Source organism: Oryctolagus cuniculus, chromosome 11 (assembly GCF_964237555.1).
Source record: "Oryctolagus cuniculus chromosome 11, mOryCun1.1, whole genome shotgun sequence".
NCBI lineage: Eukaryota > Metazoa > Chordata > Mammalia > Lagomorpha > Leporidae > Oryctolagus > Oryctolagus cuniculus.
The window spans coordinates 65,207,200-65,234,972 of record NC_091442.1 but is presented as its reverse complement, the minus strand read 5'-3'; the positions used below and the strand labels follow the sequence as shown (position 1 = coordinate 65,234,972).

General features: G+C 44.5%; 1 protein-coding gene across 2 annotated transcripts in view; it reads left to right on the top strand.

Moving 5' to 3' along the window:
* PPM1H (protein phosphatase, Mg2+/Mn2+ dependent 1H) overlaps nucleotides 1-27,773 on the top strand; it is a 301,454-nt gene that overhangs the window by 4,709 nt on the left and 268,972 nt on the right. The window lies entirely within an intron of this gene.

The following is a 27,773-nucleotide window of genomic DNA, read 5'->3' as shown; positions in this document are numbered from 1 at the left end:
ACTGAAAAGGAGTTCCCAGTGGGTCCCCCTTCTCAGGAAAATACATGAGCTTCCTTCAAAGACTAGCAATGCTGCAGGAATGGACTTACCCGTTCTGAGGCTGTTCTCACTGTGTTGGAGCCCTAGGTTGCGTAGACAACCTCATCTCTGATGCTACCTCTCCACCCAGTGCTTTTGAATCATAGGTACAGAAATACCGATTCATAGCTTAAAACTGCATTCTGGAATCATTTTCCAAAAATATGCTATTGTTCAAGCAAAGTTATTTTTAATTTTGATGTTTGGGAGAAATAACAAATCAGCTGCATTCACAGTTTTCTCTGATTTGCCTAATTAAACAGAGGATTGATATATTTTCTCTTGAATATATACCACCCTCTTTCAGGAACTAAACATCATTCATCTGCTTCTGTTTTTCTCTCATTCATATGCTGAAATTATCGCACTCCTACTATGTGTCAGGCCCAGATGGGTCCATGGTACAACAAGAGATGGTCATCACCCTCAAGAAAACTTTATGGCATGATCTTCACTCTTTTGCCCTTATCTTTGAAGTTAAAGTGGAATGATGAGATATTAAGATTCAAGAGAAGAGCACTAGGGCTTTGTTTTGGTTTTAATGTCTCAGTGTTTCTGGCCAATTTTGAATGTCAGTATTTGGAACCTTTAAGTCATACTAGTGAGTGAAGCAGACCTTCCCCCCCCTCCCCCCAGCCAGCATTGTGGTTAGCTCTGTACCTGAAGGTTCTGAGACTTTCATACATAACCCCTGTTCAAGAAAAAAAAAATCATTCTGACACTTGTTATCATCATAGGGACTTTTTTATTTCTTTTTTTATTATTTATTTAGTAAATATAAATTTTCAAAGTACAGTTAATGGATTACAATGGCTCCCCCCCATAATTTCCCTCCCACTCATACCCTTCCCATCTCCCGCTCCCTCTCCCATTCATATCAAGATTCATTTTCAATTATCTTTATATACAGAAGATCAATTCAGTATATATTAAGTAAAGATTTCATCAGTTTGCACCCACACAGAAACACAAAGTGTAAAATACTGTTTCAGTACTAGTTATAGCATTACTTCACATTGGACAACACACTAAGGACAGATCCCACATGAGAAGTAAGTACACAGTGACCCCTGTTGTTGACTTAACAATTTGACACTCTTGTTTATGGCGTCAGTAATCTCCCTAGGCTCTAGTCATGAGTTGCCAAGGTTATGGAAGCCTTTTGAGTTCACCGACTTCGATCTTATTCCGACAGGGTCATAGTCAAAGTGGAAGTTCTCTCCTCCCTTCAGAGAAAGGTACCTCCTCCTTTGATGGCCCATAGGGACATTTTTATTCGAGACCTTTATACTTTGTGAGAATAGTTGAGCTCGGCTCTGCATACAGCAAAGGCAGCTGGGGATTCGTAGCCAAAGAGCAGAGTTGGGGTGTAAGGAGTTGGGGGAGCTGGTGGTTTGAATGAATGGAAAGTTACTAAGAGGACACCAAACTAAACTGACCTAGCAGGATTCTTGTTGAAAGCAGGCCAAGGACTTGTACCTCAAAGGTACACAGGGGATGAGGAACTGGATCAGATATCAAGTTTGGGGGTTCTTGCTCAACTGACCTAGCAGGATTCTTGCTAAGAGAACAGGATGGGGACAGAGGACACTGTCGGGTGGAGAACAAGGCTCAGAGGACCCAGGCTGAGGTTTACTCAAGGACATCAGACTTTGTCACTCCTGGAAATGGGGGGAAGGGGAAAAGAGTGGGCTGGACTGCAGTTATATTATCAGGCTTTTTAATTCTGATTTATTTTTATATTCCCTACCTCTGTGACTGTCCATACTTGTGTTCTGTACTGACCATGTAGGGAGAGCATGTGTCCTTAGATAATGGTGCAACAAACATTGGAACCTAGTTAAGTAACCTGATATAAAGGCAAAGGATTTCCCATGTTGGTTTTCCAGATAACTGGTTTTTAGTAGCTTTCCAATTGGTACCACAGTCAATACTTTGAAATTAATTAACCTATACATAGGACAGCATTTGATTCGTTTGGCCCATTTTCCATATATCAAATCTCATCACCATTTATACTTTATTAGATGCATTAAAATTGCTAATGCAGGTTATTTCTTGAGATATTCCTCTGTGCAGATTTTACACTAAGTTCTTTACACGTAAGGATTTAATGAGTTGAATGTAACACAGGTAAGTCATTTGTGCAGTTACCCTGCTCATTGACAGGCCTGAGATTCATAGAAGTTCTATCTGACTCCTACCTCTGGTAGTTTTGAACTGTCTTGTGAATGTTGTTTGTCTCTGTTTGAGGTTTTAGAATGTTTATAAAGAATTTTAAGTTTTAATGATAAATACCCATTATAGACAACAAAGAATAGCAAAAACTATAAAGAACAGGGTGAACATTATTTGTAAATCCATTGATAATTTTATATTAGGTATTATCAGACACTTTATATACATATTTTTTAAAAAATGAAAGTTGATTGTACGTTTCCTTGTTTTCTAATATGTCTTCTTCACTTAAGAATATTATGTTGGGCTCCTCTTCAGTCAAGGAGTAGAGTGATTGCCTAATGACTCAGTTGAAGGGCTTCTCGCTAGTGACTCCTTCCTGTATGCTTAGTTAGATTTGCGCTCGGGCTTTTGGTGAGCTTCCTAATATGTTGTATTCAGCTCACCCAGTTATTTCCTTAGGCTTAACTTCTAGACAAGGAAAGCTTGGTTAGAAGCCATTCACTTTCACATTTGGTTATGTGTTCATATTCAATGTGTGTTATCAAATTCACATGCCAGCCAACAGTGTGTAACAATAAACTAGTTTTAAGTTTTTACTACTTTCCGGTTATATCATACATATTAAACACTATTGTAGTTTGTGATTGAAGAGGTTTAATATAGAGGAACTTCTATAATATATCATAAATTGAACAGCTATTTTTCTTTTATGATTTTCCTGTTTATAGTTTCCCAATGGGATAATCTTTATTATTTATACCAGCTGTATTTATGTTGTATTAAAACTATCAACTCTGGCTACTGTGTTTTTTTTCATTTTCATTGTTTTCACTTCATCTTTTTTTCTTTTGCAATGCAGCAAATACTGGGTGATCATATATAATGTCCTTCCTGGCTTCTCTTCAGTGTTAGGCTGTGAACATTTGAGGACTTTAATAACCATCCTCATCACTTTAACTACTTAGTGTTCCTGGTTGCAAGTGACGAAAGTATCATCAGCTAGCTGGGGACAATGCGGGCGTTACAGAGAAGATCACACCTGTCTCGTGGGCTCCGAGTTCAGTACTGCAGTTGAACTTCACAAGGGACTGGGACTTGGCATCGGAAAACCACCCAGGAACAAAGGGGCCATTCTTTCAGACTTTGACTAGGGCCTCATATGTCTGCCTCGCTCTGTCACCAGCAAGTCCATGCCAAATCTGGCCTCTACTCCAACTTTGAATTTTTGGAGAAGGTCAGATGATCCTCCCTTGGCATAAGTACTTGGGGCTAGGGGGCCAGGATCAGACGTGAGAGGTTTTTGGATTGTTCATGCATATGAATATTACAAAATAACCATGGGTTTCCAAAATTGTTGCACCCAAATTAACTTATCTCTTATTTCCATTTTCTATGAAGTTTTGAAAGTGCTGTCTTGGACATGTGGCTGCCAGAGCCCTGTGGTGGTCGTTTGTGTTGAGCAGATAGTTCATAAGATTCTACTATATAACTAGATAACTCATTTTGTCAACAAATGCTTGTGTACCTAATTTATTTCAGGCAAGTGTTAGGAAACAGAAAGATGAAATGACCTTATTTTTATAGCATTGTTAAGTATATTACCACTAAACAGCCCTAGGAAGAAAAAATATTGTTGGTTCTTTTTCTACAAAATTTCAAATATCTTTTAGGTTTATTTTTGTTATTTGAAAGACACAAACAGAAACACCCAGAAATCTTCGATCTGCTGGTTCATTCCTGAAATGCCAACAACAGCCAGGGTGGGGTTGGGCCAAAGCCAGGAGGCAGGAACTCAAGACAAGTCTTTCATGTGTGTGGCAGGGACCCAAGCACTTCAGGTACCACCTGCTGTCTCCCAGGGTGCACATTACCAGGAGCTGGGACTTGAAACCAGGGACTCCAGTGTGGGGTGCGGGCATCCCTAGTGTCGCTCCCCCTCTTCGTGGAGGAACGACACTAAGCCCTGCCTAGGCTTCATATCCGAGTCACGGCACCATTATGTCGCTCCCCCTCTTCATGGAGGAACGACACAAGACCCTGCGTTGTTCTTTCGTCTGCTCGGCCCTTCCCGGGTTGGCTACCGTCCCTTCCACCTCCGTGGAAGGGCGGTTCCCCCTGCCACATTCCCCACTTCCGCGGGGGAGCAGCACACCGCCGGCCGGCTCTCTCGGGGGCTGCACAGGTGTTCCTCTTAGATGTTCCTCTTAGATGTTCCTGGTGCATGTTGTCTCTCTCCTCCTTTATAGTCCTTTTCCGCCAATCCCAACTCTGCTACCCACAACGCCGAGTACGCTGCTCTCCTCCAATCAGGAGCAGGTCCTGCAGTTTATTGGTTGAACTGGAGGCAGCTGTGTAGAAGCTGTTTCTCCCTTCTCAGCGCCATATTGTGGGAGAGCAGATGCATAGAATAAGTCTTAATTCCAGTAACTCAGTCCAGTCCGGGTTGCTCCCCACACCCTAGTGGCATTTTAACCTGTGCATCAAACTCCTGCTCTACTGATTGTTATTCAGTCTTTTATGCAATAATGTGCACTCTTCACATGCAGTCACAGGTAGTGTCAGCTTATATCTGAATATGCCTGCTACCCTGCCTTGCAACCCTTGAAAAGCCATCTATGTTACTAATTCAGATCTGCCCTTAGATAAGCCTCAGACTCTTGAGTTAAATTTAGCATTCCCCTCTACCATAAGGATGTCCCAGAAGCAATGAAGGACTCTGGCCAGCTTTGAAACTGAATGAGGTTTGCAAGTTTTTCCTCAATGAATTTAGAATACACACTGATAAGGGATATTGTAGCTCTGTAGCCTTGAATATAAACCTGGTAGGAGAGCTCTGCTCACCATCATTTTATTTTCCTAATCTCACTTGTCTAGATAGCTCTAGGGTAATGAGAGATAAATAGGATAAATGAGTGACTTATCTGCTATATGAAACACAAGTTCAACTTGTGTATCTTTCTGCAACTCTAAAATACTTATCATTTTTCACTTCATGAATGTGGTTCCAGTTTGATACTCATCTATTTGTATTATATTTGTGGTTTGTGAGCAGACTTTCTCAATATATGTTTTTTAAATGTTTAATTTCATCTATGTGTTAGGCTGAGTGACAGTTATTTTCCACCTGCTAGTTTACTCCCCAGATGTCCGCAACAGCCAAGGCTTGACCAGGCTGAAACCAGGAGCCTGGAATTCCATCCAAGTTACCCAAGGGGAGGGGGGCAGGGGCCCAAGTATTCGAGCCAGCATCTGCTGCTTCCCAAGTTTGTTAGCAGGAAGCTGGATCTGAAGCAGAGTGGTCGGGACTCAAACCGGCACTTCCATATGGGATGCCGATGTCCCAAGAGGGAGCTTAACTCACAGCACCAGAACGTGAGCCCTTCAGTATATTTTTGAACCAGTGGAAGCCTAAGTTATTTTAGTTGCTTCTTGTATTATTCTCAAATGACATCTTGGATCTCCCTCAACATTAGAAGCCTATGAAGAACACATGTTCTGTTTGTTTCAGAATATTCTGCATACAATTCTGTGCTGATCATTTGGCTATCAAAAAAGTTTAAAGAAAATAAGACCAGTAGATGTTGATGACAATCTTGAAGGTGGTAAATTTGCCTCTCCCTTATGTTCTTGTGTTCTATCACTTAAAAAAAAATAAAAAAGGTAGAGTTATAGAGAGAGGGAGGGAGGGAGGGAGATTGGGAGATCGATCTTATCCACTGGGTCACTTTCCAAATGGCTGCAACAGCTGAGAGCCCAGAACACCATCTGGATCTCCCACATGGGTGCCAGGGTCCAAGCACCTGGACCATTTTCTGGTGCTTTTCCAGGGTCATTACTAGGGAACTGTATGGGAAGTGGAGCAGCCAGGACTCCAGCCACTGTTCATATGGGATGCTGGCATTGCAGGCAGTGGCTTAACCTGCTGCACCACAGTGTTGGCCCCGTGATAGCACTCTTAAGCTGTATTTGTGGAAGCATGGTTGAAAGACTAATGTCAAAATTAAAAGCTTAGTTCTATAAGAAATTCACCTAAATGCGGAGTAGGAGAGATATTATGTATGGAAGATCAATGGTAGCACTTACAAGTCAACCTCCTGCATGTCTCTTACCTCTTTGTGTAACCTGGGATTTGTTCCTTCATGGCCATCCCGCCTGCAATAAGAGGAGTAGCCTTTTTGACTCCCTGAGTTAGTAAACTTCCCAGGGTTGTACATAGCTAGGTTATGCCTCAGGTAAACATACTTTGGACCTCTTTCTTTAAAAATGGGGGACAGGGGTTAGATTGGATTGGTGGTTCCCAAAATGTTTATTTCATAACCTGATACCATTTCAAAAATTGAGAAGACTGACTTAGGCTTAACATTGTTTTGCTAAGTGAGGGCATAATCAGCTTTATTATCTGCCATTACCAGCGTTTCATATAATAAAGGATGTTTGATAACCAGAAGCATAGCAAAAAGAATAATTTTTGAAACAAATATTTTTAGTTTGCTATGATATTGTTCTTTTTTAAAAATTTTCATGGACCCATGAAACCATGTATTTTTCTGTTCTGGAGGATTGCCAAGGCCTTTCCCAGTCATAAACTTTCAATTCTTGGGTTTAGGCTAAGAACCTATTGTCTTGCCTTCCAGACTCTGATTTTTCCCAGAGGGCCCTGCTGCCATGTTTATTGTGTTTATGATTCTGAATTATTTTCCCCTAGCATTTGATATGAAGAATTTCAAACATACAGAAAAGCTGAAACCATTGTACAGACTCATACTTAGCACCCATATGCCTACCACCTAGAGTCTATAATTCATGTTTTGCTGTATTTGCCTTGTTTACCTGCCCAAAAGTTCTCTTCCATATAAAACTTCGGTTTGAGTAGTTACTAAATTCTCTGTTGAGAAACTCACCAGCACTTGGGTCCTCAGGGGATCCACAGTTACACATTAACTTACACCTTAGCCCCTTGCAAATGCTCACTCAGTCCCCCAGCTCTGCATAACTCAGCATGTGCATGATAGAGAGCCTTGCACGTTGGGATCCCATTGGAAACTGACTCCTGGCTCTGATGCTTTTTAGTTAAATCAGCAGGACATTGGTTTAAAGCTTGAGTCATTGTTCTTTTCATCTGGGGGCCGGTCAGGTGAATGCTTTGTGAGGGGTACTGCATGAACAAAAACTTGAACAGGTGCTGCCCAAGTATTGCTCATGCTGAGTGCAGGCATCAGCACCCGCGTTTCCCTCACTCCGAGGTGGAGATCATCCACTAGGACATTGAGGGACATCAAGCACCTGCTCAGTTGTCCTTTTCCTGGTGTGCCCAGATCAGCTGAATATTTGGGGGTATGCATTTGTAGTGCTTTTGTTATTGTACTATCACTGACAGTTTTCTTTAAATGGCTATAAAATTGAAATGCTTAGCAGTATCTCCTGTGGGGACTTTAAGTGCCTTTATTTATGAGAAATAATAAAGATACGACTAACTTATGTCTGTATGGCCCTGGATGAGTACTCTGACCTTGCCGTGTACACGGAAGTGTAAGCATCGACTATCCATGTTTAATAAAAGAGGAAAATTAAAACTAGATCTCTTGCTGTCCCAGGATCCTGGTGACCACCCCTGAAGCATTGAACCTGACCGTCCATTGTGTGAAGTTATTCATGAATGAAAACACATCCTATTCCTGTGATCACAGTGCCAGTTAAGAGAGTTTATTGTATTTTTATTTTTTAAAAGATTTGTTTATTTGAAAGTCAGAGTTACACAGAGGAGAGGCAGAGAGAGAGGTCTTCCATCCGATGGTTCACTCTCCAGATAGCCGCAACAGCTGGAGCTGTGCCGATCCGAAGCCAGGAGCCTCTTCCAGGTCTCCCACGCGGGTGCAGGGGCCCAATGACTTAGGCCTTCCTCTACTGCTTTCCCAGGCCATAGCAGAGAGCTGGATCAGAAGAGGAGCAGCCCATATGGGATGCTGGCGCTTCAGGCCAGGGCGTTAACCCACTGCGCCACAGCACTGGCCCCAGTTTATTGTGTTTTATTACTTAAAGGAAACTCATAAGTCCCAATCTTCAGATCCCTTTAAATGTGATGAGTGCATATTGACCCATCAAGTTTTGAATACAAGGATGTTTTTCAGAGTGCTTTGGAGTGTAGTAATGTGAAATTATATTGGGACCAGCGCCGTGGCTCAATAGGCTAATCCTCTGCCTTGCGGCGCCGGCACACTGGGTTCTAGTCCTGGTCGGGGTGCCGGATTCTGTCCCAGTTGCCCCTCTTCCAGGCCAGCTTTCTGCTGTGGCCAGGGAGTGCAGTGGAGGATGGCCCAAGTAAGTACTTGGGCCCTGCACCCCATGGGAGACCAGGAGAAGTACCTGGCTCCTGCCTTCAGATCAGCGCGGTGCGCCGGCCGCAGTGGCCATTGGAGGGTGAACAAACAGCAAAAGGAAGACCTTTCTCTCTGTCTCTCTCTCGCACTGTCCACTCTGCCTGTCAAAAAAAATAAAATAAAAATAAAAATAAAAAAATCTTGAGTCTCCCATGACTATAAAAAAAAATTATATTGGACATTCTTAGTATATAGGTATTCCTAAGTAACAGTCAAGGCCTTGTCAAAATTACTATGTTTTCTTGACTGTTTTTAAATGTTTTTTTAATGTTTTTGGAAATCCAGTTAGTCTCAAAACTAATCTGTACATCTGATATAAATTTTATTATTTTTCTGAAATGAATAAATAGATCTTGTGTTTGACTATCGGTGGCTACTTAAAAGTGAAGGAATCTACTTAAAAGTTCTGTTCAGTGGGACTGAAATCCTAAGTCAGGTTTTATGAAAATTTACCTTGAGAGATCTGTTACCCAAGTTCTTAAGCAGAGTCAAGTTCTAGGGGGAAATTTTCAAGTTAGTGAACTCTGGGGACCCACGCGGCTGGCAGCATTGGGTAGAGATTCCTTTTGCTGGTCCTTGACCATGTGGGGCTGTCGCAATGATCATCTCAGAGTGTGTGCATCTGCACTGATGACTTGCACAAGCCAGGCCTAATGGAGCTGGGTTGGATGGATGGTGTAATTAATCATCACTGCGCTGTGGGCGGACAGAGAGCAATTTCTTGCCAAGATGAGAGGGCCAGAGTGGCTTGTGTATTCTGTCCTTTCAGGGGATTGACGAATAGATGTTTAAGCTTAAAAAATGATGCCTCTTTACTATATGACCTTTATCACGTAAGTATAGGAAGGAAGAAAAAAAATCTCAAGAGATAAATTGATTTTTTTAAAAACTAAAAGTGCTGTAGATTATTGAATTGCTGTATCTAAGTGGTCTGCTATAATGTACTAGTAGTCATTCTATACCCTTTTGAAAAGAGAATGTTGACAAGTTATGTTTAGAACGCGCATCTGGCAAAAATAAAAGATGGAATGTAAATATTGGTAGGAAACAAAGGTACAGTGAAAGTGAATAGCCCATAAGAGGGTGTCGGGAGAAGACATGGGAAATCTAACTGGTATCAAGGAAGAAAAGATTTTTTTTTTTTTTTTTTTTTTTGACAGGCAGAGTGGACAGTGAGAGAGAGAGACAGAGAGAAAGGTCTTCCTTTGCCGTTGGTTCACCCTCCAGTGGCCGCCGCGGCCGGCGCGCTGCGGCCGGCGCACCGCGCTGATCCGATGGCAGGAGCCAGGAGCCAGGTGCTTTTCCTGGTCTCCCATGGGGTGCAGGGCCCAAGCACCTGGGCCATCCTCCACTGCACTCCCTGGCCACAGCAGAGGGCTGGCCTGGAAGAGGGGCAACCGGGACAGAATCCGGCGCCCCGACCGGGACTAGAACCCGGTGTGCCGGCGCCGCTAGGCGGAGGATTAGCCTAGTGAGCCGCGGCGCCGGCCTGAGGAAGAAAAGATTTTTTAAAAATATAAAAGAGGAAACAATCACAATATTTTGTTGCAAATAAATACCTTGTGAGGATGAACTCTGAAATACATGTTTAAGGGAAACAGCAGTTTTCTCAGCCTTTCAGGACAGTGTTTCCCCTTAAGGTAGGGTTTGCAGGAGAACCCAAGAGTCTGATCAGCTGTCCAGTCCTCTGGGCACCTCTCCCCGAGATGATGAATAAGGGCAGAGTCCCCTGGGGTGATGCCACGAGGGCCAGGTGTCTGGAGCTGGGCTGGTGATTCAGTGCAGCAGCAAAGGGGAGGAAGAGAACTGGCAACTTGGACTACAGCAGCTGGTATTTATTTAAAAAAAGAAAAAAGCTTGATCAGATGGGGATCGCAGAGTCCTATATTGAAAGCCCTGGCTCCCCTTCTCTCCCCATGCTTCAGGTCATCAGGTTAGTGCTGACAGAGGTCCCCTGCCATGCCAACCCTTAGGAACCCTGCATACCACCTGCATCCTTGCCACCTGCTGTACCAGCCCTAGAAGCACCCTGCGGTGTGATTTGTCTCCAGTTATTGTAGACGACTCAACTCCTGGTTCCCAGCCTTCTCACTGTCGCGGACTACTTATTATTTCTTTGGTTGAATGGACTCCTTATGAAAGATTTTGTCCCACAAGCCGTATTAGATAAGTATTAAGTATGCTCTATTTTAAAAAAGAAAAAAAATTAGGCACATCAAGTGTTCTGGTCAGCAGGAAGGGCACAGTGACAAATCAAATTGAGCTGATAACACTGCAGCCCAGAGCAAAGGATTAACTTGTGTTTTGGTTAACCCTGAGTTCTTATTGTGCACAATCTGTTTCTCACTAGTTTCCACTCTACTCACCCCCGCCCCCCAATATTTACAATGCAAGGTCTCTTATCACCAACTTCCAGTTTCTTAAGGAGCCTGACCCCCAAGTTGAGAAGACCTGCCAGCAGGTTCAGTGTTGGCACAATCCCTGAGTTTTCAGATTGGTGTCAATCAACATCATCTTGCTTGCAATTCAGATGGGCAGCACCTCCCTCAAGCGCCTGACTTCAAAGTCCCCAAAGGATGTCCTCTGTTGAAAAACTGTGTTGTGATAGTTTTATTTTCTTGCTTTCCAAAGTGTTGCAGGTTGCCCGGGAGGCCTGATGCTTGTCAGCTACAAGTTTAATTAAACTCGTGCTGAGAATATCATTTTTCTAGCAGAGTTTGACCCTTGGGCAGAAATTTCTCTTGTAAAAATTTCTATCATCCACTGACTGGATAAGAACTTAAAAATATTTTTGGATGTTTGTCTACTAACCTGCTGATGAGGAGAAAGGCTTTGATTGGTCAGGAATGTAGAGTTGATTTTTTTAAATGATCTGCTCTCCCCCATTATAGAATTGATATTTGTTCATTGTAGATATTGTCAAGTTCCCCTAAGAACAATGAAGAATGTAAAAATTATCAGTAAATTCTAAATTGATAACTTATGTGTAGCCATCAGTACTATGCACCATTTATTTACAACATTTATGTACTTATGAGCAGTTTGTTTTCACTTCAAGTGGAGTGAGTATCTTTCCATGGAATACATTTTGCCTATCATTTTAATAGCTGTATTGTCTCCTAGTGATGGTTATAGCATATTTTTCCTTGATGGTGGCCCTTTTTGTTTTTATTATAGAAACAATCTTGGGATGGGAACTGTTGTAGATAATTTTTGTTAAGCCATAATTTGAAAATTGACGTTTTTCTGGGGAAAGAATTGCAATAGGACTTTCCCACTGTTTCTTGTACCAAAATTTAATAGTTGGAAAAGATCAATGTTGGATTGATGATAAGTTTAAGACCCTCCTCTGAAGGACTTCCCAATGTTTCTGTCTTCAGAGCTAAAGCCACTTGTTGGCTGTTATGCATCTGAGAGTAATTGGTTATATCTCTAGTTTTTATTTTAGTTTTAAAACTTTAAAGACTATTTGTTTGAAATTCAGAGAGACGGATTTTTCCATACACTGGCTTATTCCCCTAATGCCCACAATAGCTGAGGCTGGGCCAGGCTGTCAGGAGCCTGGAACTCAATCTTAGTCTCCCGTGTGGATGGCAGGACCCAACTACTTGGGTCATCACCTACTGCTTCCTGCATTAGCAGGAGACTGGAATCAGAAATGGAACCAGGACTTGAGCCCAGACTCTCCAGCATGGGATGCAGGTGTCGCAAATGGCATCTTAACCACTGAGGCAGATACTTGCCCCAACAATTGTCTTAGTTTTTATGCATAATCTTAAAAGTATAATAATAATACATGAGGGGGACGGGCACTGTGGCACAGCAGGTAAAGCTGTCGCCTGCAGTGCTGGCATCCCATGTGGGCATCAGTTTGAGTCCTGGCTGCTCCACTTCCTATCTAGCTCTCTGCTGTGACCTGGGAAAGCAGTAGAAGATGGCCTAAGTCCTTGGGCCCCTGCACCTGCATGGGAGACCTGGAAGAAGCTCCTGGCTTTGGATCAGTGCAGCTCTGGCTGTTGCAGCCATCTGGGGGAGTGAACCAGTGGATGGAAGACCTCTCTCTCTCTGTCTCAGCCTCTAACTCTGCCTTTCAAATAAAAATAAATTTAAAAAAATGTGAGGGAGCTTAAAATATTTATGGAAAAATGGAATTAGAGATTTTGCATATTTCCACAAACATTCCTAAGCTCCTTCATACATCTCGATTCTTCCTGTACAAACATAGAGCAATGTACACTAATGTTCAAATATATATGTATATATGGTCCTAAAATATGGTGACATCATATGAATATAGTTCTTCTAATTTCAAGTGAGGGAAAGATCCCCTTTGTTCTTTAGTATGATTTCAAATTATTTGTTCAGCTCCTGGGAATGCAGTGGTTATCACAGAGCTCAGAAATTTTAGACATGCATCTGTTCCATAGCTGTTTGTTGGAGGCATTGCATGGTATGGACTACCTTGTGGGGAGAGGAGGGAAAATACATGCAGTCTTCCAACTTGGTCACTGTAGGGAAGCAGGTGAGAATGTATCTTGCAGGGAAAAGTAGATTTCTCGGTGTGTGTGGATAAGGGGCTGTGAATGGGAAATGTGTCTGTGAAACATACTGAATCGATGCTTCTCTTCCTTTTAAAATTTTCACTTATTTATTTTGATCGTATTTGAAAGGCAGGAAGGCAGAGACAGAGATGATCCATCCACTGGCACTCTCCAAATGCCTTCAGACAGCCAGGGATGGGCCATTCTGAATCTTTGAGCCTGGAAATGTATCCAGGTCTCCTATGAGGGTGGCAGCAACACAAACACGTGAGCCATCTGTCACCTGCTGCCTCCCAGAGTGGACATCACAGGGAACCGGAAGCAGAGCCAGGATTTGAACCCCGCACGCTCAGATATAGGATACATGTGTCCCAAGCAGCTGCTTAACAGCTGCACCAAATACCCACCTCTGTTGGCGTTTCTAAGTGTCATCAGCCCTTTCTTTACCTACTCATGTATTCATTTTTTTTTCACTGCCTCATCCTTTCCCTTGTATGTTTTTTCTTAATTGGTGGTGGTGGAGTATGTTCATAAATAGCCTATTCACCCTTTTTTAGACAAGCTAAACCATTATTGAATCATCTATGAATTTTATTATTCATGCTAAAGTTTGCCATTTCCTTTTGATACAAAAGTCCACCCCAGGGACTGGTGCTGGGGTGCAGTGGGTTAAAGCCCCTGCCTGTAGTGCCAGCATCCCGTATGGGCACAGGTTCCAGTCGTGGCTGCTCCACTTACAACCCATTGGTTGCTGCTAATGTGACTGGGAAAGCAGCAGAGGGCCCAAGTCCTTGGACCTCTGCACCCATGTGGGAGACCCGGAATAAACTCCTGGCTTCAAATTGAACCAGTGGATGGAAGATCTTTTTCTCTCTCTACCTCTTTCTTTCAAATCTAAAAAAAAAAAAAAAAAAAGTCCACCTGAGGCCCATTTCCCTCTCTGTCCAGCTTTAGCCAATATCTTATTTAAAATCATGCACATATAGATATGTACTGGTTAGAAGAAATTCTAGATTAAAATTTAAATTATTAATATATACTCCTATATTGTTATTGATTCCCAAGCTGACCCTGAGACCTTTTGTTTTTGTCAGCTGTTAGCTAATGCTATTTACCATGTCAGAAATGAAAACTGAGAAAGTTTGAAAATATTTATGAATTTACTTAAATATGCAAACACATTTTTAGTGAAAGAAAATCATGTTTCACAAAAGAAAAACCATCGTAGCAAGAAAAATGTCTATAATTTGTCAATCTCTTTAAGGTCTAGCTTCATTAGCTGACAGCTGGATTCGTAACTGCTTTTCATTCAGTTCTATTGAAGTCACAAGTGAACTCCACTTTTGAAAGAATGAGAATGAAAAAGAATATCATCATGGAATTTTAGTGGAAATAGTTTTGACCCCATGGCTCCCTTCCAAGACTCCTGGAGACCCTGAATTCTTGGAGACCCAGTAAGAGTATAGTTTTTTCTTAAGCTATGTTACACAGGTAGAAAAACTTAGACCTCCCAGAATAAGTTACAGTGGAATGTATTTCTTCCACTTCTGACATGATGCAGGAGCACACGTGTCCTCACTCCCTGTGGTTCGTCTGCCAGGTTTATTGAGTGCTTTGTTATCCCTGGAGAACTTGTATGTCACATGTGTTTGATTTGTTTAAGGCTAGTAGACATTTGAGGGAGTCCATATAATCCATATTTAACAGGGATAAAAACAATAGGTGCCAGAATTTGCTGGATTTAGGACGAAAGTACACATCTCTGAGCACTTGAGGTTTATGAAGATTCTGGGATTATGTAGTAGTGATACTGTACTGGTTTTTGTTTCATTATCATGCATTGCTGTCTACTTCACATGTGCAAAGTGGGAAAAGATAGAGCTTTTTGAAGTTTTATTTATTTATATTTGTTGAAAAGTAGAGTAACGAGAGAGGGGAGATGGAGCTTCCATCCACTGGTTCACTCCCCAAATGCCCACAACAGCCAAGGCTGGGCCATCCATTAAGGGTCTCACACATGGGTAGAAGGAATCCAAACGCTTGACTGATCATCTGCTGCCTCACTGGATTGGAAGTAGAGGTGGAACTTGAACCCAGGCACTCTGCAATGGAATATGGGTGTCCCAAGTGGTGGCCTGACTACTATACCTTGATACCCACCCGCATTTTAAAACTTCAGGAGGCTGTCACTCCCATTGGGAAGATCAGTGCATGAAAAGGTGAAAACCTGTGCACCGTGTGACGGGGCATCATGGTGCTGGGGAGGCAGCTGGAGGTCGTGTTGGTGGTTTCCCTAGCCAGCCTGTGGTGTCAGCTTGTGGTTCACTTTGTCAATGCTCACTTATTTATAAAGTTAATGATTAAACCAGTTCTTGTTCGCTGTACAGGGTCATGGGAGTAAGTGCACAAGAAGTTGTATACTGATTAGTTGGTATCTACTGATTCTGAAGTAGCATACTTGTATTATCACACAAAAATTAGTGCATTTTCTTCCTTACTTGCTCTATTGGCTTAATATGCTTTTTAACCAAAGCTGGAGAAGTGAGTTGAAAATCTTGTTACATTTAGTTTAGGGTTAGGCATTTCTAATCTAACAGCATGGAACTCCAAGCATGTGTATTCATACCCAGTCCTCTTGCCTTGTGGATAGCCTGCTATCTCCTCCTCGTGCAGCACTGAGGGAATGAACACAAGCACAGATCACAATATTGTGGGTTTTTTTTTTTTTTTTTTGACAGGCAGAGTGGACAGTGAGAGAGAGAGACAGAGAGAAAGGTCTTCCTTTGCCGTTGGTTCACCCTCCAATGGCCGCCGCGGCCGGTGCACTGCAGCCGGCGCACCGTGCTGATCCGATGGCAGGAGCCAGTTACTTTTCCTGGTCTCTCATGGGGTGCAGGGCCCAGGTACTTACTTGGGCCATCCTCCACTGCACTCCCTGGCCACAGCAGAGAGCTGGCCTGGAAGAGGGGCAACCGGGACAGAATCCGGCACCCCGACCGGGACTAGAACCCGGTGTGCCAGTGCTGCAAGGCGGAGGATTAGCCTAGTGAGCTGCAGCGCCGGCCAACATTGTGGGTTTTTAAAAATAATTATTTACTTATTTGAAAGGCAGAGTTAGAGATAGAGATGATGGGGGTAGGGGCAGAGAGAGAGAGAGAGAGATCTTCCATCTGCTAGGAGTCTGGAACTCCTTCAGAGTCTCCCATGTGGGTGGCAGGGGCTCAGGCACTTGGATCATCCTCCACTGCTTTCCCAGGTGCATTGGCAGGGAGCTGGATCCGAAGTGGTGCAGCTGGAATTTGAACTGGCACTCAAACGGGATGCTGGCATTGTAAGTAGCAGCTTAACCTGCTGTGCCACAGTGTTGGCCCCTATAATACTGTTTTTAGAAAACACAAAGTAAAAACAGATCTGTAAATACCCATCCAGGGTTAAAAGGGACTAAAATTTTAGGCTTTTCCCTTAATCATTTTAGTGTGATCATATCATTACTATATTGTCCAGAAAAGTTATAATTTGAAGTCTTTATCTAGAAAAGGATATGCTTCAAATTTTATCAGTGAAACAGAAAAAATTATGGTGGTGATGACAGCTGTGGGTTCCACTCTGGGATGTCCTTTTTTGAGACATGCTTCAGTGTAGCCAAATTATAATTTGGAAAGTATATAGATGTCTAAATAGGACCTACCAAACCTTGGAAAAACATGGAAAATTGGTTTGAAAGCTCTTCCTGATCCTTCCCGGAAAAGAAGGAATGAAGATTGCAATTGTTTTCTTAATCCAGTCTCTCTTGCTAGCCCTAGGTTGTCCATAGCTGAGTGACCTGACGACATCTCTGGAGCGTTCAGAATTGTGCTGTCACTTGGCACACAGCTGGTGTCCTCCCACGTTGGCAATTAAGTTGCTGTGGACAGCAGCTGTACTTTGATGTAATTTTAATCAATACCTTGTGCTTCCATGCGGCCCCGCAGCACTGTGTCACTGTACTGCCATCAGCATCTCTGACCTGAGAGTGAAGGGCACAACCTCACGCTTGAGATGAGGGCTGGAAAACTCACGTGCATCATCTGTGTTTTTAAAGCACCAGGAAGCTTCCTGCTTAACATATGTCACTGTCGGACAGATTTTCTCAGTGTACAGAATAGCTCTGTTGGTATTGGTTCTTCGTGAGCTGAGCTTTCATAAACTGTGCTTTTCTCAAGTGAAAGGTGATTGGGGATCTGTGTTTCACGTGTTAACTGATGAGCAGCCAGCATCCATTGCTCCTTGAAGCCCACTAAATGTAAGTGGTTAAGGGTGAGTGGTCCGGACTCCGCCCACATCAGCTTCCTCCCTGATGTGCTTTTTGATACCTTTGTGGGATTGGTGGATTTTATTTTTCAGAAGCTTTGTTACACAAGAGCTGCTTCAGCATCCAGTTCTTTTTTTTTTTTTATAGGCAGAGTGGACAGTGAGAGAGAGAGAGAGAGAGGGAGGTCATCCTTTTGCCGTTGGTTCACCCTCCAATGGCCGCTGCAGCCGGTGCACTGCGGCCGGCGCACCGCGCTGATTCAAAGGCAGGAGCCAGGTGCTTCTCCTGGTCTCCCATGGGGTGCAGGACCCAAGCACTTGGGCCATCCTCCACTGCACTCCCAGGCCATAGCAGAGAGCTGGCCTGGAAGGAGGGCAACCGGGACAGAATCCGGCGCCCCGACCGGGACTAGAACTCTGTGTGCCGGCGCCGCTAGGTGGAGGATTAGCCTAGTGAGCTGTGGCGCCAGCTAGCATCCAATTCTTTAGCAAGGTATTTATTTGCATAGTGTCTCTGTAAACCAGTGTGTTTCACTATTTTTTTTTTTTTTCAAAAAAATGCATATTCCCAGTGTTTGAAGTTGAATGTATATTTTTTCCTGAAACATGTTTATTTTAGTCATATCTCAAAGTAGCAACCAACCTCATCTGTAAAGGTAACTTTGCAGCTCTGTTAGGAAACTAAGTAATCTACTTAGTAAAGAGAATCAGGTAGGTTCCTGTAGACTGAAAGATGAGCCATATCTACTTTATTCCTTATGACATTCAAGCTTGAGGAACCATATTATTACACAGACATCCAAACCCAACAGAGAATGCTTGGATTGTGGTTATAATAGCAAAAAGTTTTATAAAATGGTTTGTTAAAAAAAATGAATGATTAACAATGCCAATTTTCAGTAAATGCTGCCAGGCACAAGTATAGCATAAGACTGTTTCAGTGAAGTTAGCAGAAAACATTAATTTAGTTTTAGTTTTAGCTGATATTTTTAAACTCCCAGAATAAGGCTGCAAAGGTTTAAAAAATGCATTCTCTATCCTCAAGAGGTTCACAGGGTGGTAGAGGAAATATTGTGGGCATAACTGTTTCAGTGAGTTACTAGGATGGAAAATTTGATCAGATGCAATGAGAATCCATCAAATGGGCTATGAGAGAGACTGAATTCTGCTGAGTTTGGGGAAAATAGGAAAGGAGTGTGCAAAACTGACCTTGACCTAACACTTAGAGGGACAGGTATAGGGCGAGGAGGCACATGAGGGAGACCACGGCATGAGTAAAAGTAAGGTGCTGGAAAGTGCTTATTTCTGGGAATTAAAAGAATCTTTGGTGACTCTGTGCAGGTATACATTTGTAGGGGATCCTCAGAGAAGACTGCTGTGTGGAGTCAGCCACACAGCACTGGACATATAGTGCTTCTTCCTCCTTACAGAAAGAGCGAGGGCTGATGACGTTAGCTGCTTAGGTCTGCCAAGTCTCTGCCTGATTGTGCAGCCCTTCCTGTGCTCAAAGGACTCACCCCAGGGTGATGCCTCTGCATTCAGGATTCTGCTGGGCTGCCCTTAGGAATGGGCTTTGTGTATGGAGGAGTGAAGGAGACGTCAGAGGGCAGGAGACTTGGATTCTCTGATGAAAGCTGTTGGGATTTGTCTTGGATGGAGGTCTAAGGTCAATTCACCATGGACAATAATTTTTGCTCTACAGAGGTAATAATGAGGAGGCACCTGTTCCTTCATTTGCTAGTAGGACCACCTTGATACTTCCTGCAAAATCTCTGCCCATCTGATGGTGCGTTCCTGAATCACCAAGGGAGCAGTGCCAGGTGTGGAGGCAGGGACAGCAGAATCCTGGGGCATAGCGCTGCCAACATGGCTGATACTGCCCAGACTTGCTAAGACAGACAGACCCACTGAAGCCCCACAAAAGCCAAGTTTGCTTTTGTTCTGAAATTTTCTGACTCATAACAGTTAAAAACCATCAAAGTAAGGTCTAGTCCAGAAAGTGTCAGATCTTTTGAAAAAACAAGTGCACAGAGGCCAGGGACAGAGCTGGCAAGGGCTGGGATGAGATTGTGAAAGCTCTCTTACAGCGTGAGCAGGAAATTTATATCGTGAGCATTGAGCAGCCACAAAGGGTGATTTTAGTAAAGCAGGTGTCCAGAATGGTGTGAGAGTTATATTTGGGGAAAGTAGCAGGTATGGGAGAGAAACAGCAGGGAAGGTGAGATGTAGTGGTGAGGCAAAGGAAGAAGAGTAAAACAGATGGCAACAAATGTTTGGAGACAAGAGGAATGTGGTATAAGCATTTAGGGCTTGCCATTCTCTCTTCCCCTGGGCACTTACGAGGCTTAGACATCTCTCCCTTTTCAAGCAGATGTGTCCAGGTGGGTAGTTCTGGCCAATGTATTCTGAGCAGAAATGAAGTGTTACTTCCAGGCAGAAGCATGTAAATGGGAGGCTTGCTGGTAGTGTCTTTCTCTTGTGTGATAGTGACAAAGGGTCTTTTTCCCTTCTTTTAAAAATTTTTATTTTTTATTTATTTAAAAGGTAGACACAGATTTTTTTCCATCTGCTGGTTCTCTCCCCAAATGCCCACAATAGCCAGTTCACTCCCCAAATGCCCCCAGGGCCAGACTTGGAGCCAGGAGCCAGGAACTCCATCTGGATCTCCCACATGGAGGCAGGGACCTAACTACTTGAGCCATCATCTACTGCTCTCGGAGTCGACACTAGCAGAAAGCTGGACTGGGAGATGGAGCCAGGCTCGAGCCTGGGTGCCGTGATACAGAGTGTAGGTGCGTTAAGCGACGTGTTGACTGTGTTGCCAAATGTCTGCCCTTGGCGGAAGCTTTGTGCTTGAAGATACAGCTGTAGTTGGTGGAGCCTCAGTCAGCTGAGTCACTGGGAGGGCAGCTGCTCTGCAGTGTCATTCTGACCTCCAGTGATGAGCATTCGTTTTTCTTTATTATTTAATAAATATAAATTTACAAAGTACAACTTTTGCGTTGTTTTGGCTTTTTCCCCCATAACCTCCCTCCCACCCGCAACTATCCCATCTCCCACTCCCTCTCCATCCCACTCTTCATCAAGATTCATTTTCTTTTCTTTTGACAGGCAGAGTGGACAGTGAGAGAGAGAGAGAGAGACAGAGAGAAAGGTCTTCCTTTTGCCGTTGGTTCACCCTTCAATGGCCGCCACGGCTGGCGCACTGTGGCTGGCGCACTGTGCTGATCCGATGGCAGGAGCCAGGTGCTTCTCCTGGTCTCCCATGGGGTGCAGGGCCCAAGCACTTGGGCCATCCTCCACTGCCTTCCCGGGCCACAGCAGAGAGCTGGCCTGGAAGAGGGGCAACCGGGACAGAATCCGGCGCCCGAACCAGGACTAGAACCCGGTGTGCTGGCACCACTAGGTGGAGGATTAGCCTATTGAGCCGCAGCGCCGGCATAAGATTCATTTTCAATTATCTTTATATACAGAAAATCAACTTAGTATATACTAAGTAAAGATTTCAACAGACTGCACCCACATAACCGCATTCGTTTTAAGCCACTAACACTTGGGTGTTATCTGTTACTACAGCATAACCTCGCCTAACCTGGCTAATGCATGCTAGTAGTTTGTGGTGCAAACTTGTAGATGAATCTTACATGTCCATTACCTGTGTTCCATTATCTGTTGAATGAGTGCCAAGAGAGAAAAAAAAAAAGTCTGCAAACATGCTGGGCTCAAGTGAAGCAGGTACTTTGTCGGATTTCTTACAGCCTTGAAGAAACGCCAAGCTGAGGGAGAGTGTGCATTGCTTCTGAACACATGGGACTTTGAAATCCATTGCTGCTTCTTTTCTGGGGCAGTGTGCTTTCTCACATCTTGAGGACCACAGGGAGATACCTGATTACACAATTCTAATGGTCTAGGCATGACACCAGTTGCATAAACGAAGAAGAGGGCTGGTTTTGGAGAGGAGGGGTGGATTTGAGGGGAAATTTGATAGAAGGGTTGGCAAGAGTGGAGTGACTGTAATTTAAAAGGAAGATTAAGGAGACGACACTGCTCCAGTTTACCTGCTGTGCGTTTCCAGACTTTATCCTGTCCTCGTGGCGTGGGTCCTGTCCTGGCCCCTCTCTGTGTTGGTAGAGCTCTTACTCCATCCACGTGAGCCCCTCTTCCTCTCTACCGTGCATCTTCTTACCGCGTGCTGTGGTCTGAGCTGGAGCAGGGGTCTGCCAGAAATGTTAACACCCCTTCCCAGTCACACACCTGGGCCTGCCTTCCATCTTTCGTTAGCCCAGCATCCTTTCCTCTAAGTACTGCTGTGGGGTAAAAGAGCATCCCCCCTCCCACCACCACCTGGCTGCTTCCCCCTTTCATGTTACTGGACATATTATTGCTGTCTTTTTAAGACTCCACCCCTTATTTTCTTCCTTACAGAAACATATTGATTGAATGCCTACTCTGTGACAAGAACTTGTGTGGGTGCCAGGGACATGCAGACAAATAAGATTAGCTTCTTGACTCACGTGTCCTAGGGGGTGTCCCATCCAACTGAACAGGCCACTGCGGTGGAGTGTGTTGGTGTCGTGATGCAACACAGGGAGTGGGATGGGGGCAAAGCCTTGGCGGGGGGGGGGGGGGGACCTGAGGCTGGAGCTGAACCTCAGAAAAGGGAGGCAGGCCAGAGTGGGTGCACAGAAGGATGTCAATAGGATCCGCTTCAGAAACTGCAGGCGGCCTCCACTCATTGCTTCGGCTTCATTAGTGCTTGGGAAAATCCTCACGGAGGTCCTTGGTGACTTTTGCAGGCTCAGATTGTCACTTTGCAAATCTGTTCATCCTCCACGTCCATCCTCACCGTGGGGGATTACCGCCACTCAGGCTAAGAACGCTTTGATTCTTGAACTTCTGCAGACTGCTTCCTTCTGGTTGTTTTTCTGATTTTTCTCACCCTGATCTCCCTTTTTTCTTAAAATCAGATCTCCCTTAAATACTGGTGTTCCCCATACTCTCCAGACTTTTCTTCACTTCTCTTTGACCTCTCCTTTTGCAATTTTAGCCAAACCACTTTGTTTGGATTTCAAATTCATGTTCAGCCTTGCTTCTGTGCCTCTCCACATGACTCCATCCACTGTGACCACTCCTTCACTTTGCCAGAATACAGGAGGTTTGCGTGAGTCTGAATTGACAGTTGTTGGAGGTGTGAGTGTAAATTACAGGTGTTGTAAAGGAAACTGGTAGAGACTCACCCCCTGCCCATGTGTCATTTACGAGCTAATGGCTTTTGACAGTGCCAGGCGGAAGCAGTTGGCTCATGCCAGGGCCTCCCTGTGTCAATACCTAGGAACAGCTGGGGAACAAATCTGCCTTTAGTTTTTAGAGCTATGTTGGTTTATTAATAAAATTCTGTGTTCTGGGAACATAGCTATGTTCTCCTCTTGTCCAGTTACTGTGGATTCCGTTTTGGGAGGATTGTCTTATAATGAGTTAATAGCCTCATCTGCTTTATTAGCTTCGCCAAAGAAAGCAACTAATGGAATCTGTGTATTGATTCAGTAACCTTTGGGGATGCCATAGATAGAAAATGAACTGCTCATGTTTGGTTTTTAAATTTCTGCCAGAGCTCCTGTGATTATGCCTAAGGCTTGCTCACCAGTTCCTTCCAGTCCTCCTGCCACGCCACCTTGCTGCTCACCGTCTGTCCCTCCTGCCTCGGTAGCAGGTAACCCTCTAGACTCAGGAGACGCTGTCCTCCCCGAGTGACGAGACATGGGCCAACCTGACATGGATGTACAGGGTGTGTGAGAAATAAGCAGTGTGATCATAGCATATACACCCCATCCTTACTGATGCACTTTCACAAGTTATGTCCGTACTTGGCAAATTAACGTTTGGCAGGGGAGGGAGGGTGCTTTTAGCATTCTTCCTATCCCAGGCAGTAAGTTAGGACTGTGCAAAAGCAATTCCCTGCTAAGTGAGTGAGTTACGTCACTTCCTAATTCATTTTTCAGTATGTTCTCTGAATTTCTAATTAGAGATCTTCCATACACTCATCGTTTTGCTGCACTTCAGGTTTACAAGTGTGTTATGAAATAGATGTCACCTTTTCTCTTTTTGTTGAAAAAGAGGTGAGTTGCTCAAAGATTTATTAAGGACGCTCAACAAGTGCTGCTAAGTGCTATGAAGACTTTGGGATTTAAGAGTAACCAAGATAAAACTTGGGCCTTTGAAAACTTAATCTAGCAAAGGAGATAAACAATAATAGTATCAACTGTGACTCTGCTCCCCTATCTAGCTTCCTGCTAATGTACACCCTGGGAGGCAACAGGTAATGGCACACCTCATCACAGCAGGTGATGGTCCCTGCCACCCTCAAGGGAAATGTGAATTGAATTCCAGACTCCTGGCTTTGCCCTAGCCCAGTCCTAGTTGTTGCCATCTTTTGGGGAGTGAAACAGTGGATGGAAGTCCTCTGGCTGGCTGGCTGGTTGTGTTGCTCTACCTTTCAAATAATAATAATTAAAAAAAACCTATGAGATAATGTTGTTATATGAATAAATATGGGGTTAAGTACTCTCTAACCCTGAGTTGTGGTTTGGGGGAAGTTTCCTGGGGAGGTAACATGAGTTCATTGGTCTAGCCAGTGCTTTTTAGATATCTCCTCTGTACAGATGACATGACGGATGTTGAGAATACAATAGAACAAAGCATGACCCCTCTCCTTGCACAATTTGTAGTCAGAACTGAGCTCCAAAGGATGACTGGTGATTGGCCTCCATGTTTCCTGAGAGTGGAAACAATGTGCAAGGTTGTAAAGGTGAGGCTCCGAGGAGCATGGGTCTGTGTGAAGGGCTTGCACACAGTGGGAGCTCCACTCATACTTGCTTAATGCAAACTAGGAGCAGACTTAGGGAATCGAGGTCACCAAATGGGTGTAAAGAAGGCCAACACATTTCTTGGGAATGTGTTACCTTAGGGAAAAAAGAAGTCTGAATTTGAAATGCTGCATTTGATTGAGAGGTTGTGACACACCGGTCAAATTTTAGATCCTATTATTGAGAGTAAATGTCTTTCAGGTTAGCGGAGTGTTGCGATGCTCAGTTTTTTCTGGCTCTACTGATACTTTTAAGCGCCGCATAGGGACAGTGTATCTGATGGCCATGTTGTTAGCTCCCCTGCGTGGTGCCGTTTGTTATGCCCAGCTTTTCAGGTGTTTTCTGTAGGTGATCTGTGCAGTCCTTGTGCAGTAGGTGCTGGTGCTGACACTTAATGATCCTTGGAGATTACCTTTCCCCACATCCTCCTGTGTTTGGTTCTGTCCCCAGTTTGGGGGCCCTGGCACATTGTAGGAACTCAAATATTCACATCATTTTTGTAGTTTGTATCTTGAATCCTCCAGGAGTGGGGAGTGGCTGGCTGTGGGTTGTATAAGGCTCATGAAATGATCTGGCCTTGCCAAGGCAACTGCAAGTGGGACTCAAAATTCAGTAAATCCGTAGCAGGCTAATGTTTAAGTCAATAATTTCGTATGACCCACAGATGATGTTATAAATATCTAAATGGCCCTTAGCATTAAAAAAAGTGCTGTACCCCTTAACATTTTCTTTTTTCAATTTACAAGCTTTTATTGGGATTCCGTTCCTGAGCGAGGGTCCCTGGTCCCAACAGAGCGGGGCCAGGGAAGTCGCGTGTCAGAGGTTGGGAGGGTTCCTTTTGTAGATACAGGGCATGGGAGTTAAAGGTTGAGGCAGGTCTGATCTTCACTGGCTGACTGACCTTTAGGCGCCCACAGGGACCTTGGCAAGGACTTTCCTTTCCCAGAAGTGCGGGTAGGGACTCCCAATTCCCGGAAGCATGGACCTTCTCTCCAGCGGATCCTGACCTCTTGATGATAGGAAAAAGGGCGACGATGAGTCTCTCTGCCTACTTCCTGCTGATCGGGGATGTCGTCTGTAGGGGCCCACTGTGGGTATCTTGGGGCTCCGCAGGTTCAGGCATGTATGGATGGAGAAGCATCTGGTTGACCACTACTCTGGAGACTTCCTGGATTCAACCTTTTATGAGCCTGAGAGCACAAGGAGTGATCATTACAATTATTCCTACAGTTATTATGGGTCCCAGGGTTGAGAGTAGCCAAGGGAGAGAAGACATCCCATCGTGTTGTCCCCGATACTCCCATTGTCATTTGGCAATGTGTTCCTTGAGTTGTTGTGCCATGTTTCTGACCACTCCGGATTTGGTGGTAAAAATGCAGCACTGCTCCCCCAGAAATATGCATGTTCCCCCTTTTTCTGCTAGTAACATTTAACCTGTGACACCTTTGTCTTCTCAGCTCCCGTGAGAGCTCCTTGGTCAGGAACTGCTTTGCATGTTGACTTATGCTCCAGTGGTGTGTTTTGATTGTTCAGATAAACTAGTATTTCTAGAAGGAGATAACAGTTGCTAATACTTAATGAAAGGCAGAAGATGATGACCACTTTATTATCATGACACATCTGTGAACATCCAAGCCCGCCCTTCATCTGATAATCCTCTCAGTTATGGTGGGGTAGCACAGATAAAGTGTCATAAGTCAAAAGGACAGTGACATAATCAGAATTTTCTTTAAAAATGATCATCACAGGAATCAGGTTTCTGAGTCCAATATGCTAGATTATTTTTATATAAATGATCTGACGTTCTTGCACAGGAAGAAGTGGAGAAAATTTCAAAGAATTCATACCCTTCTCTGCTTGAATGCCCTCCCTCCAGTACTGACTGCTGGCAACATTTCTGGAAAGTTCTTCTGAGGAACCGATCACGTTCAGGTTCTGCAAACTGTTCCTGAACTAGGAAAGCATGAGAGCAGGTGCTCCCTGAACTGATGAATATAAATTGGCGTGAGCCTCTGAACACGTCTGTGTAGTCATAGTTGAGCAGGGTGGCCCACAGTGCCTCACATGGCCCCTCCCTGACCCCCTGTCCTTCCTCACTGTACTTGGACCACATTCAACCTTTGGAGTGTCCTCCGACCCTCCCATTCTTTCTCATCTCCAGCTTTTTCACGCAGCCTCTTCCATCTGTGTTGACCTCTGCTTAGCCTCTGGTTTCAATGTGAGTGGCCCTTCCTTGGGCCAGGCCACTCCTGAACCCCAGGGTAAATTAGCATGCTCCTACAATTCTGTGTCACTGAGGCCGCCATGCTTTTCATGACAATGGTCCACTTGCATCATTTTTCACTTCTTAGATGCGTGTATCAAGGATAGTTTATGTTGGCCGGCGCCATGGCTCACTGGGCTAATCCTCCGCCTAGCGGCACCCGCACACAGGGTTCTAGTCCCGGTTGGGGTGCTAGATTCTGTCCCGGTTGCCCCTCTTCCAGGCCAGCTCTCTGCTGTGGCCTGGGAGTGCAGTGGAGGATGGCCCAAGTGCTTGGGCCCTGCACCCCATGGGAGACCAGGAGAAGCACCTGGCTCCTGCCTTCGGATCAGCGCGGTGCGCCGGCCGCAGTGCACCAGCCGCGGCGGCCATTGGAGGGTGAACCAACGGCAAAGACCTTTCTCTCTCTCTCTCTCTCTCTCTCTCTCTATCTCTCTATCTCTCTCTCACTGTCCACTCTGTCAAAAAAAAAAAAAAAAGGATAGTTTATGTTGTTGATTTAATGATGCTTCCCTTTGCAGTTGCAGTCTTTCATTCACTGCCAGGAGTCAGGTGGCCTCCCAAACACTGGGGAAACCATGGAGAAAGCAGTCTCTGCCCACGGTGAGCCCCGGTGCTGGGGGCAGAGGCAGATAATATGTCCGCGGCTATGTAGTAGGATAAAGGGAGCCATTAATGCAGGGAAGAGTCAGAAGAATTAGGTGAGGAAAGAAAAATGCCTGTGCTCCTTCAACGGAATGTCTGGGTGGAGCCCCAAGTGAGGTGGCTTGAGCACAGGTCACAGGTTACGTGAACAGATGGGGCTTAGGAGTTCTCCAGACGGTAGAAACTGGAAGTGCCAAAGCCCCAAGGTGGACAGGTGCTCAGTGTGTGCGGGGACCAGGGGCTCAGGTCACCTGGGGTGGGGAGGGAGAGTGGAAGGAAATGAGGTGACAAGATGTCAGATGGCTGACGCCAGCAGTGGTTGGAGTGGTGGCAGGTACAGGGCAGAGACAGGAAAGTGAAGCAAGGAGAGCCTTGGAATATTAGAAGTAAGGAACGGAGAGGGAATTGTGCCATGGCATGGTGACTTAGGCCCTTCCTGTATGTGGGGAGCAAATTGGAGCTGTCAAAGGCAAAAGCTGGAAACACAGTTGGAAGCTTTTGCAATGCTGCAAATGAAAGATGGTATTGGTTGGAG